Source organism: Leptodactylus fuscus, chromosome 3 (assembly GCF_031893055.1).
Source record: "Leptodactylus fuscus isolate aLepFus1 chromosome 3, aLepFus1.hap2, whole genome shotgun sequence".
NCBI classification, from domain to species: domain Eukaryota; kingdom Metazoa; phylum Chordata; class Amphibia; order Anura; family Leptodactylidae; genus Leptodactylus; species Leptodactylus fuscus.
The window spans coordinates 137,359,056-137,380,623 of NC_134267.1; the positions used below are offsets into that span (position 1 = coordinate 137,359,056).

At 41.3% G+C, this 21,568-nt stretch overlaps 1 pseudogene; it reads left to right on the forward strand.

The window, feature by feature from the left end:
- Window positions 1-4,785: 4,785 nt before the first annotated feature.
- Window positions 4,786-20,320, forward strand: LOC142197820 (glutathione S-transferase A4-like; annotated as a pseudogene).
- The last annotated feature ends 1,248 nt before the right edge of the window (window positions 20,321-21,568 follow it).

Genomic DNA, 21,568 nt, shown 5'->3' on the forward strand with positions numbered 1-21,568 from the left:
TCCAGCTCTGCTCTGTTCTCTGCAGCGATGATCCACCTCTACTGCGCATGCATGGGAGCTGCGCAGTAGAGTTGGATTATTGGCAGAATCCGTAAAGAAGGAGGTCCTTCCTGCAGGAAGAAGCATGGAAGGTAAGTATATAATGGGGTCAGGGGTTGGGCTGAGTAGGTAGGGAAGAGCATGATAGCTAGAGAGACAGGGAAGGGGTGTATGAGAGAGGTAAGTGAGGAGGGGTGGGGAGTAAGGTGAGAGGGGTTGGTGTAGAAATAGTAGTGACTATCCGTTTCTGGAAATTGGGAAAAGGACCGTCACCGGATAATCAGAAAGTGTCCCTGAGGCAATCACATGACCACCCCAGGAATATGGGTAACTATACATTTTTAATTAATTGTTATTTAGAAAGTAGGAGGGTAGAGGTTGTTTAAATTAGTGTAGGGATTTCCAGTTATCCCGGACAAGCCCTTTAACATTATACTGCTTTATTTTTATAATTGAGTGTTCTATAGTTTGATTATTCCACTTCTGTTCTATCATTCCAGAGAAGTAGGACCAGGATATACAGATTCATGCTTGTCTTAGAAAGCAGACATCAGTGTTCATATTGTTACGGTAATTAAGCTTTCAAGATAAAGATGTGCAGGTAACACGTGTACGCCAGGCTTCAAGTAATCTGACTCCCACTAAGGGCATTGACCATCTTTGTGGAATCATTTCTACTGCAAGTGTGCACATTCTCTCAAATTTGCTATAAAGTTTAAATATTGGTCTCCATTGAAATAAGACCTCAATGGAGAAAAGAATGACCTATGTTAGCACCACCTTAGGTCCCTCTTCCTGATTCTGATTTAGCTATTAGGTTGTTGGGGGGGTTTTGTCTTTGAAAACCATGAATTAATCTATAGGGAGCTACCTTCCAAAAGATGGTGCTAGAACACATTCCTCTTTTACAACAAGGACTACTTGTGTGTATATTCCTTACTCCAGAATTCTTAGCAGGGCATGAACTGTCTCTACCTATATAGTAACCCTTTAGCCTCCATAAACCCCTTTAGTCAAGATTTTCTTGGTTTAACACAGTAAAAGGGGTCATTTAGCAGGCTGTTATATATTCTAGACAAACTTTATCTCTCGGTAACTAAATATGTTTGTTCCATTACAGGAATTCAGTACTGCTCTCTATTGCACTAAGCTTCATTGGATGCCAATGTTCAGAATGCTGATATACTATAAATGTTTTTATTTAATATAGGCCTATGACAAAGCTGGAAGGTTTACATTATATGACTGAAAGTAGTAGCCAGCCGCAGGATATTTACCCATATATTTATTATAAGCATCTGTATGTTTATGTATTACTAATTTCAGATGTGCCACCTAATACAGTAAAGCCTTAGCTGTTGTAAGATACGAGGCTTTGTACAATTAAGATTTTTGTTACTAAGCTACATCAGTGCCTTAGTTGGCAGAATGGCATAAGCAGCTTGCATAAAGATTCTGGGCAAAACTCCAAATTTCTGTGATTGTGAAAATGTTCTTGGCATTACTTCAATACTGATGCATCATATCAGGCGATGTTGGGTTATAGCTGCATTAACCCTTACCTTCTGCCAATACCAGCCAGCCTTAAGTAGTATATTATACACTTTGCACTGTTGTATGTGAAGCTTGGGCATCAAGGCTGTGTATGTGTTGTTCCGTTGAGCCCTCCTGGAGGTGCATTGAGCCAGAATAAACACTGCAGAGTATTTCCAGTAGCGTTCCTTCAATAACTTTTTGAGATTGTTATTTTATGGGGCACAATTGAAGTTGCAGATTAAAGTTTAGGATAAAAAAAATTGGCATAAATCATATGAAACAGAGACAGATTCAAAACCATCTGGTAACAATGTTGTAAGCCCTCATTGTCAGACGCAATAAGCCAGGATGTTAGACTGGCACCATTTATATTGCTATTTATTTAGTGAATGGCTTAGAAACCTTGGCCAGCCCAGTTTCATAACAAGTATCACCTGCCCAGTATCCACATGCACCGTATCCCTAAGGTAAGGATGTACAATGTACATGTGTTATGGTAAAGATTATGTCCAAAGTTAATAAACCCTATAATCAAAAAATAAATTGAGCCCAATAGGAGGTTGACCAGTGCATTGTAGTAACAACCTTGCTTCTAGGTTTGGTCTTTATTATCTTCTTTTATTTGGTATATTTCTTTATTGAAATCTTTTAAGCCAAAAAGATAATGCACGAAGCATCTTGTGCCATAATATCTATGCTATGCTATTTCAGCATTATGGGGTCTTCATGCAATGTCGTTTTGTACTGTAAGAAAACAAAGACCTTACTCCTGTGTAGTCTTTCTATAAGAACAAGCAGTTATAACACATGAGCAGTTGTTTTTGTTTTTTTTATACGTTTATAATTTTTTTATTTTTTTTTTGGCTCTTTTAAAGTTTGCAGTAATGTCCAGTGTCCAATTCATATTGTATTGTTAAATGCTATATAATAAAATTCTTTTTTCTTACATGGTTGTAATGTTTAGTTTGTTCTTGGGCCAGAAAGTGAAAAAAACAAGGGAATAATACCAAATATTTACGCTAGGTTCACACCTGCGTTCTGGTCTCCGTTCTGTGCTTTCCGTCTTCTGCATGTCAGAAGACGGAAAGCACAGACCGTGAGCGGCGGTGAGCGTTTTATGCTCTCCACCGCGAAACCTGATTTTTTTAATCCGGACACAGTGTACTGCATGTCCGACTCTGTGTCCGAATTAAGAAACCCGGTTTCGCTGCGGAGAGCATAAAACGCTCACCGCCGTTCACGGCCGGACAGCTTTCTCACTGCAGGTTTCCGTCTCCTGCTCTGTTTTATGCAGGAAACGGAAACCTGCAGAACGGACACCTGGGCGCAGATGTGAACGAGCCCTTAGTGACTGTTTAAAATAGTTGTCTCGGTACTGATGTTAATAGTATGTTACTAGGACCGTGATGGCGAACCTATGGCATGCGTGCCAGAGAGGGCACGCAGAGCCACTTCTGCTGGCACGTGCACTGTTGCCCGAATCGCTCACAAACAGGGAATCTGGTACAGAATTCCCTGTTAGAGAGCGATTGCTGCTTTCAAAGCTGTCAGTGTAGGCTGCGCGGTCCGCGGCTGCAGACTGCAGAGTGTGACCTCTGCGCAGGCGTAATGACTTAGGTCATCATCGCCCGCAGTCAACAGGAGAAGGATGCCTAGCGGCTCTTCAGGTAAGTATATTTGTGTGTGGGGAGTGGGGCTACTATGGAACATTTCATGCTGTGAGAGGAGGGGACTACTGTGGAGCATTGAATACTGTGTGGGGAAGGGGGCTACTGTGGAGCATTGACTACTATGTGGGGAGGGGGGCTACTGTGGAGTACATTTCACGGTCACTATAAAATAGACCCTGTGCGATGTAAATATAAAAAACGTCAGAGTCTTCAGTAGTTGATAACTTTTTTTAATTGTTCAAAAGTAGCAAATGCAGAGACCTTTACCTTTCAGTACAAGCTCTGTAAAGCCCCATTCACACAACTGTAATTTGTGGGTCCGCAAATCTCGATCCACAGAGTTTTAAGGTTAAATTGCCGTGTTAGCACTCCGCGATAATTTATTGGGTTTTGGGTTGCAGGTTGGGCACTCTGTCTCAAAAAGATTCGCCATCACTGTACTAGGACATATTCTCATTGTGTAATTGGTGGGGATCTGAACACCTTGCCCCCTTCTGGGAAGCATTAGGAAAGCTATGTGTCTTCAAGATTCTTCTACCCATATAACATTTACACAAGAACATAAGTGAGGTTGTAAAAATGTCTTGCAACTTTCATCTGTGGTTTAGGGAATGTAATGACCTAGATTTAGGCTCCATTCAGACACCTGTGTTTCATTACATTTTTGCAGTAAACCATAGGTAATTGTGACAAGAGAACACAATTTATCTGCACTGTGTAAATGTAATTTAATCAAACTTGTGCATCCAGAGACTGAAAACCTAGGAGACCTGTGGATAGCTGATGCAAGATTTGACTGGAATATTAATTTTCTACTACAGTATATAGTATTATGGCTCTTTGCAGCCTTTTTTGGAATTGGTGTATGCCCATGAACTTATTTGCTGTAATTTATTGCTGTAGGAGTATAAAAATGAATGCATATTTATTTATACAGAGTCTATGTAGCAACACTAGCTTATTCCTGAACAGTACACTAATATTTTACCATACATTTCTCTGTATTCCCCAATATAACATACTGTTAACAAATGCAGGTTGTTACTGGCCATCTATTTATCAAGAGAGATTCATTTATGCTACAAATGATGAATGATGATGTCTTGGGAAGCAGTTTGTATGTTTCATAAACTACTGTGATGTTGAAACAGTCGTCTGAAAGAAAGAAATATTAGTAACCAGTCCATCTTTTTCCACTCTTATATCTGTGTATTTAGGACATAATATCTTGTTTACAAAGCAAATGAATTGTAGACTAATTTTTGACACTGCACATCCTAGTAAAATCCAGTGACCATCATGCCACTGGCAATATATGCCCATTTGTGTACATTTTTGAAGTTAGTAGATCAATTTTACCATTCTCTTGAGGTTTATGTTTTGTTACAAAAATCTATATGTGTGCAAATCGTCAGCTCCCAAACCTGGTATTCATGTTACACTGTGTAAAAGCTCTTATCATAAGCTTGTTGCCAAACTCTGACAAGGCTAAGTTGTCTTCAAATAAAAGTTCTGTATGTGGATAGCACACCCCTGCCCAGCTTCAGATTTGGAGCTGACACTGTAAGAAGAAGGCTGCTGATTTTACTGCTCTGTAAGTGCTTTACTACTGTACTTCTATGTACCCACTAATGTGGGAGTTATACACAAAATGCTTAAATATAAAATGTCTGTCATTTGTTTAAAGTTTTCTTTTTCTAGGCTTTATATGCAGTTTTTCACTTTTGATGTAAAGAACACACATAATTTATAAAACCCAAAAATCTCGTATAGTCTAAATCCTATTTTTGCTGTATAAAGTTACTTTGTAAATTCTGTTTCATCACTACAGTATGGGTAAAAAGTGATTTGATTATTATTTTTTTGATAATGGGAGACTATCAAAAGGGATATTTCAAAATGTGTCTGTGTACCTTGAGAAATTCAGGTTGCATTGTGATGTTGCTTTCTCTGACTACCTGCAAAGCTGCAAGTTTAGACCTTAGTGGGTATTTTCTTGTAAATATGCTCTGTACATCTTCACCCCTCTCTCCATCATCTACCGTGGCCTGTAGCGGCACCCACTCCTCCTCTCACCCTGATATGCCTGTACAAGCAATAGTTGCTTTTAGAAATAGGTTCCCACAGGGGTGAAGCACTGATGTGCTCTGACCACACATGTTTTCCCAGTGTCCAAGAATACATTGGCAAGATGGATATGCAAATCTGCCTTCCATGATGTAATTAGGAAGACAGTTGCTGCCTCATTGTTGCAGACCAATAGAGGGCGCTCACTGGAATGTGCAAGCCTGTCTTAAGACAGGATTCCAGTGAAATAACCCAATAATGGCTGCTCCCTTTAGCCTCATGCCCGACTTTCCAAGAGGCCTTTGTTTAGCAATGATGCTGGGATTAATACCAGGTGTAGTCTCTCAATCGAGGACAGCTGTTTCGATCTGGTTGGATCTCATCAGCCCGATGTAGAGAGGACTATAACCTGGTAGAGGTGAGAGGCTTAGACAGGGTTCGGGGGATATTGTCACTCCTTAGGGAGAGACCACCATATAGGTGTGTGGAGACTTGTTAAGCCTTCAACAAGCCTTCAAGCCTTTAAGCCTTCAAAGGCTTAACAAGTCTCCATACACCTATATGGTGGTCTCTCCCTAAGGAGTGACAATATCCCCCGAACCCTGTCTAAGCCTCTCACCTCTACCAGGTTATAGTCCTCTCTACATCGGGCTGATGAGATCCAACCAGATCGAAACAGCTGTCCTCGATTGAGAGACTACACCTGGTATTAATCCCAGCATCATTGCTAAACAAAGGCCTCTTGGAAGGTCGGGCATGAGGCTAAAGGGAGCAGCCATTATTGGGTTATTTCACTGGAATCCTGTCTTAAGACAGGCTTGCACATTCCAGTGAGCGCCCTCTATTGGTTTGCAACAATGAGGCAGCAACTGTCTTCCTAATTACATCATGGAAGGCAGATTTGCATATTCTTCCCATAGTTCCTTGCAAAGTGGAGTGCTAAAGGCTTAACAAGTCTCCACACACCTATATGGTGGTCTCTCCCTAAGGAGTGACAATATCCCCCGTACATTGGCAAGAGGCAGAGAAGTAATACACAACTACAGGATCCGACAATAATTATATGTAGTCTGTTACCATGGAGACATGAGTCAGTATATGAGCTATGCATATGGGACCAGTAAGCAGAGTCCAGCAGGGAGCTCAGGCAGCATCAAAATGGGGGATCTGTGAGGCTTGTTTATTGCAATACATGACATTAGTGCTTGGTGGCAGCAGTTAAATCCCTAAACCCAGTTTGCCTTCACAATAACCGGCTCCCTTATGTAACTAGTGTGACCTCTGTGCTTGCCAGAAATCTGGCTGCTAGCGAGATGAGACTGCTGAATAAGCATAGTTAATGTTGGAGACTTGTCTAGGATTCAACAAAACTGCCCTTGTTTAAACTGAGGGAAAAAACATCTTGTGATTCTCATACACAGATGATATACATTTATGTTGCGCATGTATACAGTCTTATTTTAAAGCTTTTCTAGCAGAAATTAAAGAAGAAACTTTAAAGGGGTATTTCTCCTGCACAGCCTATTTTTATTTTTTTCGGCAATTATAAGTTAAACTTTTTGCAGAGGTTTAAAGGGGTTGTTCCATCTCAAGGATCCTATCTATACTGCTAGCTTATGTGGATTTAAGACTTTTCCTAACTACATTGCTTAAGCAAAACTGCTTTGTTTGGCCGCTATCTGAGATTTTTCACTTTGTTTACACTGTGTTTCAATAACCATGGACCTGAGGATGGTCTTATCTTTCTGACCAGGACAAGTGACGTGTCTCCCTGTTCTCAGGGAGGGGAGGGGGAGCTGAGTGCTCGGTGCTTGTATTTCTGAGCTCTTTATCTCTCCGCCCAGGACAAGTGACGTATCGCCCTTCTCTCAGGGAGGGAAGGGGGAGCAGAGTGCTCATAGCAGCTTGTATTTCTGAGCTGTTTATCTCCGGCTCTTCCAGTTATCAGTCGGCTAATTGAATTTTGCTGATAATGGCTGAGACAGAGAGTCTGTTACCTCTGTATGTAAGCACAGACCTAAAAGTGAGTTTATTGCAAGCTGACTCTTGGTCCTGCAGCATGTGTGTTTGGGATTCTCATCACCTAACAAATCCAGCTCTGCTACTTCAGCTTCGTATTGTGCATCTTCTAGTGATACTGTGATAATTTAATTACAACCATCCTTCATTACTGACTGCAAACATGTATTGTTTATAAGACATGTATTGTGTATAAGAGAGCTAGCAGAGCTGGATTTGTCTGTGAGATAGCAAGTGAAACCCCGCCCACCAATTTACTGAGAAAACCATGAAAAGAATAGAGCATACAGCCTACAAGTTGGTGAACAGGGGAGTTGGAAATACCTCTTTAAAGATTTTCTCCAACCATTTTGTGGTGAGTCTATTGCCTTGATAGGTTGCTAAAAGATACGACCATGAATGCAAAAACTTACTATGGTCTGAGACTTCTCAGAAACCTAGTTATGATTTCCTTAATTTTGCCGCGTTATCTTATACGTATAGTGCCCCTGTCAATAAGGAAATCTTTGCTGGATCTCTGACAAGTCTCAGACCATAAAAAGTATCAGCATTCATGGTCCTATCCATTGATAAAAGATATCACCACTAAGATGATTAGAGAAGACACCTAGACTCGTGGTGGGCTTTCTTAAAGGGGTATTCCCAACTCACCTGTTCACCAACTTGCAGGCTGTATGCTCTATTCACTTCCTGGTTTTCTCGGTAAATTGGTGGGCGGGATTTCACTTGCTCTGCTTAGCTCTCTTCATAGCAATACATGTTTGCAGTCAGTAATGATTGATGGAAGATGCACAATATGAAGCTGATGTAGCAGAGCTGGAGTTGATAGGTGATGAGAATCCCAAACATACATGCTACAGGACCACGAGTCAGCTTGCAATAAAACTCAGTTTACATACAGAGATGACAGACTCCCTGTCTCAGCCCTTATCAGCACAATTCAATTAGCCGACCTGATAACTGGAAGAGCCGAAGATAAACAGCTCAGAAATACAAGCTGCTCTGAGCACTCAGTTCCCTCTCCCCTCCCTGAGAGAAGGGAGATATGTCACTTGACCTGGACGGAGAGATAAAGAGCTCAGAAATACAGGCACTGAGCACTCAGCTCCCCTTCCCCTCTCTTCATTTTCTCTCTCCCTCCTCCACCCCTCTTTTTTTTCTTCTTTTCTCTTTCTTCCTTCTCCTCCTCTACTCTTCTTCCCTCCTCTTATCCCTCTTCTTCTCCTTTATTCTGTTCTAGATAATGTCTACTTTTTCCTTAATGACGGTCGCTGACATTTTCTTTTTTTGTCATTTAGTTGAATACTTTTGTTGTTTTTGCTCTTTTATATTTCTGAAAATCAATAAAAACCTTTTGAATTGAAAAAAAAAATTGAAAAAACCTTTAGAATTCCACAAAAAAAAATCACCCATATTTGTAAGAATTGTAAGTTTTTCTTGTGTACAAGTGTAGATATGGCTATGTTCATGGGAACTCCCAATTTATAATAGTAATATATCATGTATATCAGTTCCCCACACTGTTTAAAAACTCTGCTCGTCGCTGAACTGAAACCTCCACTGCTCACTTCCAGGGGATGCAGATCTGTCAATTGGATTTTTGTTAGTTTGTGGTAGTCTTCTATTCTTTATGAGTTCGTACCATAATATTCTAGGAGCTTAATGTGAAGTCACAAAATAGATGCTCTTGACTATATGTTTTATTATCTCCCCACAACGGTAAGGATTGTAACTTTTTTTTTTAAATTCTTCTTCAAACATCCAGGTAAAACACACAAAGATGTCTGGAAAACCCAAGCTATACTACTTCAATGGTAGGGGTAGAATGGAGTCCATACGCTGGCTGCTTGCTGCTGCAGGTGTTGAGGTTTGTATAGTTTAGTTTGCATTGAATTGATATCATTTTATCACGTTTGTATTCTTAATTAAAAACAATGACAGTCATGAATGTGTTTTCTTCTCTAGTTTGAAGAAGAGATTTTGGAGACAAGAGAACAATTTGAACACTTAATTCGGGGTATCTTTATTTTTTCAATGTTTCAACTTTTATTTAGCAGTTACTATTTGATTTTAGTAGTTTTCTGTTGTCTGTACTGGTTTTTATACTTGACCAAAGATACAAATATTATAATAGAGAGTACACATATAAATCATAATAAACTTCAGAATAGGCAAAGCTTAGGAAGTTAGGACCAAAGCAGTGTTGGACTGGGATGTCTAGGGCCCACCAGTGGAATTGTTTCTAGAAGCCCACTGCTTAAGGCCCTGTCTTGTGTACAGGATGGGCGCCGGAAGTGACTCCGTATAGCTGATCGGTCTGAGGGCCGGGTGTCGGCCCCCTACAGATCAGATGTTTATGAACTTTCCTGAGGATAAACCATAAAAAATTATGCCTGGACAACCCTTTTATTAAACCCCACTAATGCCTCACACTTTAAGGCTGAGGCCCCACGTTGCGGAAATACACCTTTTTTTTGTTGCAGATTTTGTTGCGGTTCTTTGAGCCAAAGCCAAGTATGGCTACAAGAGGAATGGGATATATATATATATATATATATATATATATATATATATATATATATATATTTCTTCCTTCTGCTCAATTCACTCCTGGCTCTTGGCTCAAAAAAACGCAACAAAATCGGCAACAAAAAAAGCTGCGTTTCCACAATGTGAGGCGCCTCGGCCTAGAGAAATTTTTTTTTTTTTTTTTTTATAATCAATCTGGGAGGAAGGAGGTGGTGGGAGAAAAAAAAAAAAAACACTCACTTGTCCCCGTCACACCAGTGTCCTCCAGTCCTCCAAGCACGGCTCAGTCCTGCAACTCTGCTGTCTTGGGTCCCTTCCCTTAGAAGAAAACAAGAGAGGTGTAGGACCAAACCGTGCTGGGAGACACTGTGGACAGGAGAGAAAGTAATGTGGTTTTTTTGTTTGTTTTTTTTATGCAGCTCCCCAGGCCTAATTTAAAAAAAAAAACAAAAAAAAAACTCCTTTAAAGTGGCTGTCCAAACTAAACTTTAAAGTTTAAATCTGCTGGGGGTGGTGAAGAAAAAAAAAAAAGAAAAAAAAAGCATACTCGCCTGCCCAGTTGCTCCGTTGTCATCCTGCACCTCCCAGTTTGTCTACTTTTCCGGATTTGTTCCAGTGTTGTGCTGAAGCTGTAGTGTTGTGGCCTCAGGAAGAGGACCCATGAATCATGGGTCATGATGTCACAGATAGTGTCATTCAGGCCGTTCGCTGATTGGCCTCAGCAGCTTCTGCACAATGCAGGAAGACGCCGCAGGAAGTCACCATAGGAACGGGGACTGAGGAGTATGCATTTTTTTGTTCACTGCCCCAGCTTGTTTAAACTTTGAAAGGGTTGTCCATTTTTGCCTAGACAACTCCTTTAATGTCCCCCAGGATATTCTCCTCCATCACTGACTCCAAACCCCCCCACACAGTATCATTACCCCATCAATGATTCCCATATAGTATAGGGGACATTGTATGAGGGGGGGGGGACCAGTGTATAGGGGAGAATAGTGACGGGGCCACTATATGGGGGTAGGGCAGGTGAGTTGGCCACTGTATGGGGAGAATAGCGAAGGATCCACTGTGTGGTCCATACAGTAGCCCCTTCACTGGTCTCTCTCTCCCCCCCCCCCCCCCCCCCATGACAGAATTAGGTCAATACTTACCTGTTTGCACCTTCTTGCTTCGGGTGCACTGATGTGATGTCATGTGCACCCGGAGCAGGAAGAAGCCGCGCCAGAGCAGTTAGTTAAGTATTGGGGATTAGCTTGTAGGCCACAGGCTCAATGGGGCCTGTGACCTACATGCCTGTGAGTGGTAGAACAGGAAGCTTGTAGCAGAACTGGGTCGGCGGCGCCACTTTTCCCCAGTTTTGCGATCCGGTTATTTAAAACCAGATTGCAAAACCAAGAAGAATCTGGCTGCATTCCCTACCTCTTCCCACTCCTACTTGCAGTCTCTCCTCTTCCGGCTTCAGCCTTGGTCCTGTGTGCTGCAAATTACTTTGCGATGACGTAATGTGCATCATACAGGGAGCCCCCTGGCCAGGAGCGAGGAGAAGTAAGTGGATAGGGGCTTTACCGCACCTCCACTACCTAGTAAAAAAAAAGCAGTGGGAGTCTGGTAGGGCCCCCTAAAGTGGCCAGACCGACTATGATTAGAAAGTATTAACTCTTGACTAAGTTGTAAAGTCAGCTTTAGGTTCTGCTTATACTAGCATTATGGCTTCTATTATTAATAGAATTATAACAACTATGATCTATCCCTATGAAACTTGGCATCTCATTGGCACACTCTTTAATATGGTCAATCAGTTTTCAGTCAGGGTTCCAGCGTCTTTGAAAGCAGGACTAGTGAAGCAGACAATGCAATTCTTCTTAAAAGGAGGCACCACTACCAAACATATCAATCCAGCCCTGCAGAAAGTTAGGGTAGGATCACCTGAAGTAAACAGCATTTGTCCGCTTTTCTATTCGTAGCCCTCAATGACCAGATATAGCCTTTTTGTTAATATGAAAATTAACTCTTTGAAGTAACATCAATGCCCTCATTGCCCCAAAGAGCTAATTTGTGTATTGACAAAAATAGGCCAATTTGCGATTTTATCTATGGTTTTATATTTTTAGATGGAGCCTTGTTGTTTGAACAAGTACCATTGGTGGAAATTGATGGAATGAAACTTGTCCAGACTCAAGCTATTCTCCATTATATTGCTGCAAAGTATAATCTTTATGGGAAAGACCTGAAGGAGAGAGCTCTGTAAGAACTACCTATATTATAAACTTGTATATTCCAATTTTCAGTTATTAAATGTCAACAGATATTTGAAGAGGTTGTCAATCATATTCTAAAATGAAAAATATGTTTTACTCTCCTACCTAATCCTGTACCATCACTTCCATTTTACGGGTCAGGCTTTGTTTACCGGTCTTCAATGGTGACATTAAGTTTATGGCATGTGACAGCTGAGGTCAATGAAGAACTCTATGGTCACGTGTTGTTGATTTCACATGGACAGCTCCTGACTGCTACAGCCAGTCACTAGCCATCGACCCAACATCGCCTCTGCACAAAACAAAGCCTGGCCAGTGGAATGGGAGCGACAGTGCAGTCTGTAGGCAAGTGAGGCCTGGTTCACATATACATTCAGTATTCCATTCGGGGAGTCCACTTGAGGATCCCCTGAATGGAATACCGAACACATTAAAATGCGATGAGCAATGAAAGCACACGGACCCCATAGATTATAATTGGGTCTGTGTGTTTTCCGTGTGGTGAGAACTACCGTATTTTTCGGACTATAAGACGCACTGGACTATAAGACGCACCTAGGTTTTAGAGGAGGAAAATAGGGAAAAAAAATTTTGAAGCAAAAACTGGTAAAATATTTAATATATGGGAGTTGTAGTTTTACAGGTGACCCTGCAGCTGTACGGGGATGTATAGGGCATTTTTTTTGCGGGCCAGCTGTCCTTTTTAGTTATACCATTTTGGGGGATATCTATTGCTTAGATCACCTTGTATTGAAAAAAAAAACAGGAGGTGATTTAGAACTTTTATTTATTTCATATTTTTAAAGCTTTTTTTTTTTTTTTTTTTTTTTTTTTTTTACTATTTTATTCCCCCCCGGGGGCTTGAACCTGCGGTCACTTGATCGCAAGTCCCATAGACGGCAATACAACTGTATTGCCGTCTATGGGACATTCTGTCTATTAGTATTACGGCTGGTCATAGACCCAGCCGCAATACTAATATATAGCAGTGACAGGCCTGGGAGCCTCATTAGGCTCCCAGCTGTCACCCGAACAGGTTGGCTCCTGCGATATCGCCGCGCAGGAGCCGGCCTGCAACGTCACAGGTACGGGGCCGGTGGGGACCGGCCCCGGGGGAGAAGAGGCCACGGATACTGACCCGGCATCCGCTGTACTAGAGAGGCGGATGCCGGGGAGGGATAGACGCCGGGGCCTGAGACATCGCTACGATCCTCTGCCCTGCATGAAGCCAGCGGCGGGGGCACGGAGGAGCCCCTGCCGCTGCTGGCTTCCTGCAGGGCAGAGGAGCGCAGCGATGTCTCAGGCCCCGGCACCTGTAATGGCGTCTATCACTTGCCGGCTTCCGCCTCTCTATTACAGCGGATGCCAGGCACCACCTTCAGACTATAAGACGCACCCTTCTTTTCCCCCAAAATTTTGGGGAAAAAAGTGCGTCTTATAGTCCGAAAAATACGGTACTTTCCCTTCTGCATGTTTCGTGTGGAAAACACATGGACCCCAATTATAGTCTATGGGATCGGTGTGCTTTCATAGCTCACCGCTTTTTAGTGCGCTCAGTATTCCTTTCGGGGGGGTCCCCAAGTGGACTCCTTGAATGGAAAACCGAACGTAGATGTGAGCCAGGCTTATTTTTATTTTAGATCACACTAGCTACTAGCTTAACAAAAAGAAAAGAACTTGAACCCTGAAAGCATTGTAAGACATCCGGCGTACAGTGTCTGTCTAATATAGTTCCATACTATGCAGCTATATGGGACAACACTTGTTACCATAAAATGTTCCTTATGTTTCATATATATGGCGCTATTACCACCTTAAAGAAATGTGTCTAGAGGAGCAACTCATGGAGCATGCCACAAATTTTTGCTCTATTAGTGTAACCTACCATCGAAAAAAAAATGCTATGTTTACCCCCATATAAAAGGCATGCAGTGGTAAAGAACCCATGCACATTTGTGCTTGCCCTTTTCACAATCTCTGGGAATAGTCACAGACTGCATAGTATATATGTTACTGTTACTTTGATAAATGTGAGTAGTATACATAATAACAGGGTATTACACATAATAACCAATAAAGGTGGTTAATGTAGTAAATATTTTAGATTTTACAGAATTAATCACATTAAAATGTTATTATTAGAGATGAGTGAGTAGTATTCAATCAAATACCTCCCCGCATAGGTATTTGTGTAAGCGGCCGAACACCAAGGGGTTAAGCGCATCAGCCGCTTACACGAATACCTATGGCGGGGAGGTATTCGATCGAATACTACTCGCTCATCTCTAGTTATTATGAATAATATCCAGCACCATCCAGTTAGTATGATAATGTCACACTTATGCAGGTTTGAACCTGCCTATGTGCAAATTTATGGGTTCCTGATGTGGACAGGGGTAGAAGTGACTCCAGGAACATTCTTAGGGTCATTCTGCAGGTGGATGCTGATGGCAAGATGCATGAGTTTGGCACCAAGAAAGGACGATTGGCTCCAAAGCATTCTAGGAACTAGTTTGCCATTTGTAAGGAGAATTTAATTTTACAAGAGGAAGTTCCAGATATAATTGTGACACTTTGTGAGTGTGTCAGGAAATCTTCAATCACAGGTGGTCAAGGTTTCAAAATATGTAACTGCAGGGGAAAATGCCTGTCAGGAAAATGGAGCTGCAAGAAGCCGGGGTTACTGTGTAATTCCACATGCCATGACAGTTTGCCATGTTGTAACAAGTAGGAGATTGTTCGTTTACAAATGGTGAGAATAAAACAATTTTTATTGAATAAAACATTGTCCTTTTTATTTCACAAGCACTGATGACAATTCCTGTACTTCTGAAATATTATAATTTATCACTTCAGCCAAATGGGTTTGGTTGTATATAAAATAACTGGTTAAAATAATAAATTGAATAGATATTATTACATTAACTACCTTTACTGGTTATTATGTATATTACATTGTTATTATGCATACTAACACATTTATCAAAGTAACAGTAACATATACATTGTTCATATGGTACAAAGAACCTTAGTAAACTAGTAAACTTTGTCACTGCAAATACTAGTACTTTGGTGCTTAAATATAATATTTTTTCATGTCCTTAGAATTTATATGTATGTGGGAGGCACCACTGATCTTATGACATCCATCATGTTTTATCCATTCATTGAGCAAGAGCTAAAGGAGAAGCATCTCAATACCATTCTGGACAAGGCAAAAAAAAGATATTTTACAGTTTTTGAAAAGGTAAAGTTTTTTGGGTTTTTTTAACCCCTTCCCGCCGATGGCATTTTTTGATTTTCGTTTTTCGTTTTTGACTCCCCTCCTTCTAAACCCCATAACTTTTTTATTTCTCCGCACCCAGAGCCATATGAGGTCTTAATTTTTGCGGGACAAATTTTTCTTCATGATGCCACCATTAATTATTCTATATAATGTACTGGGAAGCAGGAAAAAAATTCCGAATGGGGTGGATTTGAAGAAAAAAATGCATTTCTGCGACTTTCTTACGGGCTTTGGTTTTACGGCGTTCATTGTGCAGCCAAAATGACATGTCCACTATATTCTGTTTCGGTACGGTTCCAGGGATACCAAATTTATATGGTTTTATTTACATTTTGACCCCTTAAAAAAAATCCAAAACTGTGTTAAAATTTTTTTTTTCTTAAAGTCGCCATATTCCGACGGCCGTAACTTTTTTATACGTAAGTGTACGGGGATGCATAGGGCATCTTTTTTTGCGGGGCCGGGTGTACTTCTTAGTTCTACCATTTTCGGGAAATGTTATTGCTTTGATCACTTTTTATTCAAATTTTTATCAGAATCAAAACAGTTAAAAAACGGCGGTTTGGCACTTTTGACTATTTTTCCCGCTACGGCGTTTACCAAACAGGAAAAATATTTTTATAGATTTGTAGAGCGGGCGATTTCGGACGCGGGGATACCTAACATGTATATGTTTCACAGTTTTTAACTACTTTTATATGTGTTCTAGGGAAAGGGGGGTGATTTGAACTTTTAATACTTTTTATATTTTTTTTATATTTTTTTTTTACTTTTTTTAAAAATTTTTTTTTGCATTTATTAGACCCCCTAGGGGTGTTGAACCCCAGGGGGTCTGATCACTAATGCAATGCATTACAATGCTAATGCATTGCAATGCATTGCAAAAAATCATCCTCTCTTTTGCAGGCTGCATAGACTAGCCTGCAAAAGAGACAATTTGCAGACAAGCCTGGGAGCCTTGTACAGGCTCCCGGCTGTCATGGCAACATGACGTTGGCCCTGGAGCATGCTCCAGGAGCCGGCGATCACGGGCAAAATGGCGGCGCCCATGGGCCACATGGTGGCTCAGTGGTTAGCACTGCAGCCTTGCAGCGCTGGAGTCCTGGTGTTCAAATCCCGCCATGGGCAAAAAAAACATCTGTTTTTTGTATGTTTTTTGTATGTTCTCCCCGTGTTTGCATGGATTTCCATCCCATATTCCAAAAAAAGACATACTGATAGGGAAAAATGTACATTGTGAGCTCTATGTGGGGCTCACAATCTACATTAAAAAAAAAAAAAAATGGCGGCGCCCATGCGCTGCCGGGAAAATGGCGCCTCCGGCGCCTTTGACCGCGGCGCCGGAGGGGTTAATGCCTCCGGGGACCGATTGGAGGCATTAGAGCCGGTTGTCTACTGCTTAAAGCAGTAGACACCCGGCGGCTATGGCGGCCGCCCGGCTCCCGGGCGGTCGCCATAGTTACAGACCCGACATGCACCGTACTATTACGGTGCATGTCGGGAAGGGGTTAAGCACGTTAGTCCCCAGAAATAATTTTGCTACTATAACCTGAAATAGCCAACGTAAGGGTTAATGATTTTTTTTTTACATGATACTGAGTCCTTAATATTAATATATTATTAAAATATTGAAGTATTCTACCATGTAAGTAAATCGTTCAGACACAAGGCAGTCCATGTATACTGTGGCTAGTAAAGTAGGCTGTCAAGTGCAGCTACTCTTCCTTTCAAGTTTAAAAAACATAGAAATGGCATATCTCACTTTTGTATATATCACAGTTTCTTCTTACGCTAAAATAATTCAATGGTGCTACAAAAAATCACAATGTAGCCCTGGTCTAATATGTAAAACTATTGCTCAAAAGTAGACTTTCTGAGGCACTGTTTTCCTACTGTTTTACACCTTGGAAAACAGATTTGCATATTTTTCCCACAATCCCCCAGCGAAGCAAAAATGGCCTTGTAAGACTCCGTACGCCTGTGAAGGTGCTCTCTCCTCAAGGAGAGATATTACCCCATAACCTGGTCCAGAAGTCTCTCATTTTTGCCAAACCAGTTTTCCCTACGCTGTGCTGAAGAGATCCAACCAGATAGAAACAGTGCTGTCCACAGCTGGGATTCTGTTCCTCTTGGAATAGAATAAATCGGTTTGGTATATCCTTGCATCATAGCAATACACTTGTAAAAGCCATGCATGATGTTTAAGAGGGTACCCCTAGAGGGCAGCAAACAGAGGCACTGTTTTCCTATTTACATCTTGGAAAACAGATTTGCATATTTTTCCCACAATCCCCCAGTGGAGCAAAAATGGCTTTGTAAGACTCCGTACGCCTGGGAAGGTGCTCTCAAGGAGAGATATTGTCCCCATAACCTGCTTGTGTCAATGTAAAATGTCCAATAAACCATACCTTACCAAATGGCAACCAGACCCCAATTATACACCAATATCCTATAAAATTTTCAATTTATTAGATATCATTAAAAAAAAAAAAAAAGTATTGTTTTGGCAACAAACACATACAAATTAATACAGTAGTTGGTGGCTCTCCCATCACCTATATTATTGACGTATAATCAAAGATGGACTAACTGTCCATCTACCCGCCACAGGAGTGCTATACAAATGTCTATATGGAGTGCACTATGTTTTACTGCCCCTTATAGCCCCTGATAATGCCAGATTCTCAGCTGAGTGGTGAATGGAGCGGACTATACTTACTCGAAACAGTGTGCTATATATAGTATATCTATATAGTACATATCAGCACAACATAGACATCTGTACAGTATAACAGTACTATGACAGGTAGATGGACAGTTAGTTGAGTTTGGTTTGTTCATCAATAATATTGGTGACAGGGAGAGCCACCGATATTTAAGTTGCACTTGTTTGTTGGCAGTACAATATTTCTTTTTTGAGAGTTTAAGGCTGCATGCACACGGAGTTACGCCGGGCTTGTAAAAATACTCATTCACAGCCGTACACGTGAGTGCTGCGGACGGCTCCCGAACACTTCCCATTCACTTCAATGGGAAGTGACTTCCCATTTTTAGCTGATTCTGCCTATATATTGCAGATCCTAAGAGATCACGGTAAGAACTACCTAGTTGGAAATTGGTTTTCCTGGGCTGATGTCCACCTGCTAGAGGTTATACAAATGGTGGAAGAAAAGTGCGCTGTGCACTCACTCATTTTCCTCTCCTTAGGGTAAGTTTATCTTGGTAGTAACATAAAATGTATAGTTTTTTGCTTATGTTCATTAACCCCTTCCTGTTGTTTTTTTTCGATTTTCTTTTTTGACTCCCTGCCTTCCAAACCCCATAACTTTTTTTTATTTTTCATTCACGGGGCTTAATGTTCAGAGCTTAATGTTTGTGGGCTAAATTGTTTTTCATAATGGTTCCATTTAATATTTTGTACAATGTACTAGGAAGCTGGAAAAGCTATCAAAATATGGAACCCCCATCATATGGTGATTCACACATAGTCCACTAATTTGCTAAGCACCCTTCAGCTTTTTTTTTTAATTGGATTTTATTTATTTATTTTCACTATAGGTTACATACCTTGATTAAAAGTTAGACGTATATTTTGTTCGCTTTTTCTCTTTTTGTTAACATGAACCCATTTGAATCCTGTTTCAGCTCTGGGTGTGAATGATATATACATGAAATGTAGTGGAGGGAATTTATTAACATGGCAGCCTTACGGAGGAATATGTTGGGTAAGATAGATCGAATTTAATAAGAGGCAGAAGACTGTTTAAAAAAATTGGCACTGTATACCAAAAGCTGAAATCTACCCCAGCTGTTCTGCCATCAATTTCAGCTTGTTTTCTGATGCATCATAAATGCATTCAGCAATAGTGAATCCAACCCCCTGCTAATAAGCCCCATCCATATTATAGAAAGCATGATGAGTGGCATAACAATGCCCAGTGATCAGGATTGTCTGCACAGAGAAGGAAAGTAAGTTATTGAGAAAAGGGCAATTTTTTTTATTTGATGTGATGTATTGGATATTTTATTTATGCTAATTCTATATATAAATATGTATAATTTATATATTTACATATCTAACATATATATAATTTATGTAGGGCTTCAAGACAAGAATAAGTGAAATTCCTACTATCAAGGCTTTCCTTCAGCCCGGAAGTCAGCGGAAACCGGTTCCCGATGCCAAATATGTGCAGACCGTGAGGACAGTTCTGCAGATGCATCACATCACCTAACTGCCCTGGACCATGGAATAGATTGTTCTTATTACCATTGATAACCAGGTTTTAGATATTTTCATATATCATTAGACAAGCTTACATACTATCAAATTAAACCTATTGGGAAAGATTTAGTAATAAAAACAAACTAGAGGTCTGGTGAAATTTGTGTAAAAAAAAAAACTTTACATGTCTTCCATCACATTTATTAAGTACTGAAAGTGTAACTTCTATTTCAGTCGTCGGCAACTCCTGGCATGCGTGCCAAGAGTGGCAGGCATGGCATATTTTACTGATGCAGCAGCCAACATGGAACCTTCATGAAGTAAATAAAAAGGAAGGGTCTTTTCGGTGCTCTGCTAGAAGTGATGTATAGGACACTCTCCTTTCTCTCATTACCCTCTCAACCCACCAATGAGAGGGAGTGAGGAAAGCTCAGGAGGTGGAGCTCATCATTACAGCACAAAGATCCTGCTTGGACCCTGCGGCTACAGAGATGAGTTTCTGCCATCTGCATCCAGCGCCGCACCTCCCATGAGGCGACCTGAAGCGAGCGCTTCAGGCGGCGCTATGCCAGGGCCTCAGGGAGGGCGGCATTTTTTGTTACCTAAGCCAGTCCAGCTTGTCCTGGACTGACTTAGCACTGAGCGGTGGTTTGAGGAGGCCACTGGAGCAGCGGTGCTCCAGCAGCCTCCTCTCACGCTCAGGCAGAGAGCAGGTCTTCTCCGTGCCTGCTCTCTGCCGGCGAACGGCGCTAAGCTCCGCCCCTTCACTTCACCACGCCCCCTCCGCTCCACCATGCCCTCTTCTCTCCGCCCCCTCCTCCCGGCGGGGGGGGGGGGGCGGCTTTCTGTAGTTCGCCTCGGGCGGCAAAAGGGGTAAGTTCACCCCTGTCTGCATCTTCCAAAGGCTCCCATAGTAGGAGAAGAGCTCCATACAGCGAACTTAAAGTAATTTATAAATTTAAAAAAAAAAAAAAAAAAAGTTGCTGCGGTTTCTGTTCCTAGTAATGTCAGGCATTTGAGGTTATTAATTAAGTTTTAGTAACTCCATGTGTCTCACATTAATAGCAGTTAACCCCATCATGTCCCCCACATTAACCCCTGTGTGTCTCACATAAGGGTTACTAATATATGCAACATATGGAGGAGATAATAAAGGATCTCAATGATGAAGATATGTACTTAATTATTTTTTATTTTTTATTTTTTTTTTTAAATGTAGATTGTGAGCCCCAAATAGAGCTCACAATGTACATTTTTCCCTACCAGTATGTCTTTTTGGAATATGGGATGGAAATCCATGCAAACACGGGGAGAACATACAAACTCCTTGCAGATGGTTTTCTGCCCTTGGTGGGATTTGAACACCAGGACTCCAGTGCTGCAAGGCTGCAGTGCTAACCACTGAGCCACCGTGTGGCCCCCTTAATTATTACCGCCATATGTCTTACATATCAGTAATGGAGATAAGTGAATATACTCGATCAAATACCTCTCCCGCCTAGTTCCCATTGCAAAGACACTTCCGGGGCGTCACATTTTTACTGCCCCTCCCACCTTCCCTGGCGCCGGGAGCTATGTGGCGGCGGTATTCGATCGAGTATATTCACTCATCTCTAATCAGTAACTCACAGTAAAGCACACAGGTTAATTTTAGGGACACGATGGGGTTAACTGCTATTAATATGAGGCATATGGAGCTGCTAAACTGTAATACACATGACCTTACTTTTTATCCGCAACTGAGGATAAAGTATGGGCCTGTACATTTTATTGGACCCATACACACTTTTTGCAGCTGTGTGTCTTGGCCAAATTGAAGAGATATAAATTATGGAGCAGGCCCAAAATCTGCATTTGCAGCCCTGTAAATTCACTTTTAATGTATAAGTCAGTGAAAACCAGAACCGTGCCATTTGTGTGCAGAAGGTCTAAGGCTGAG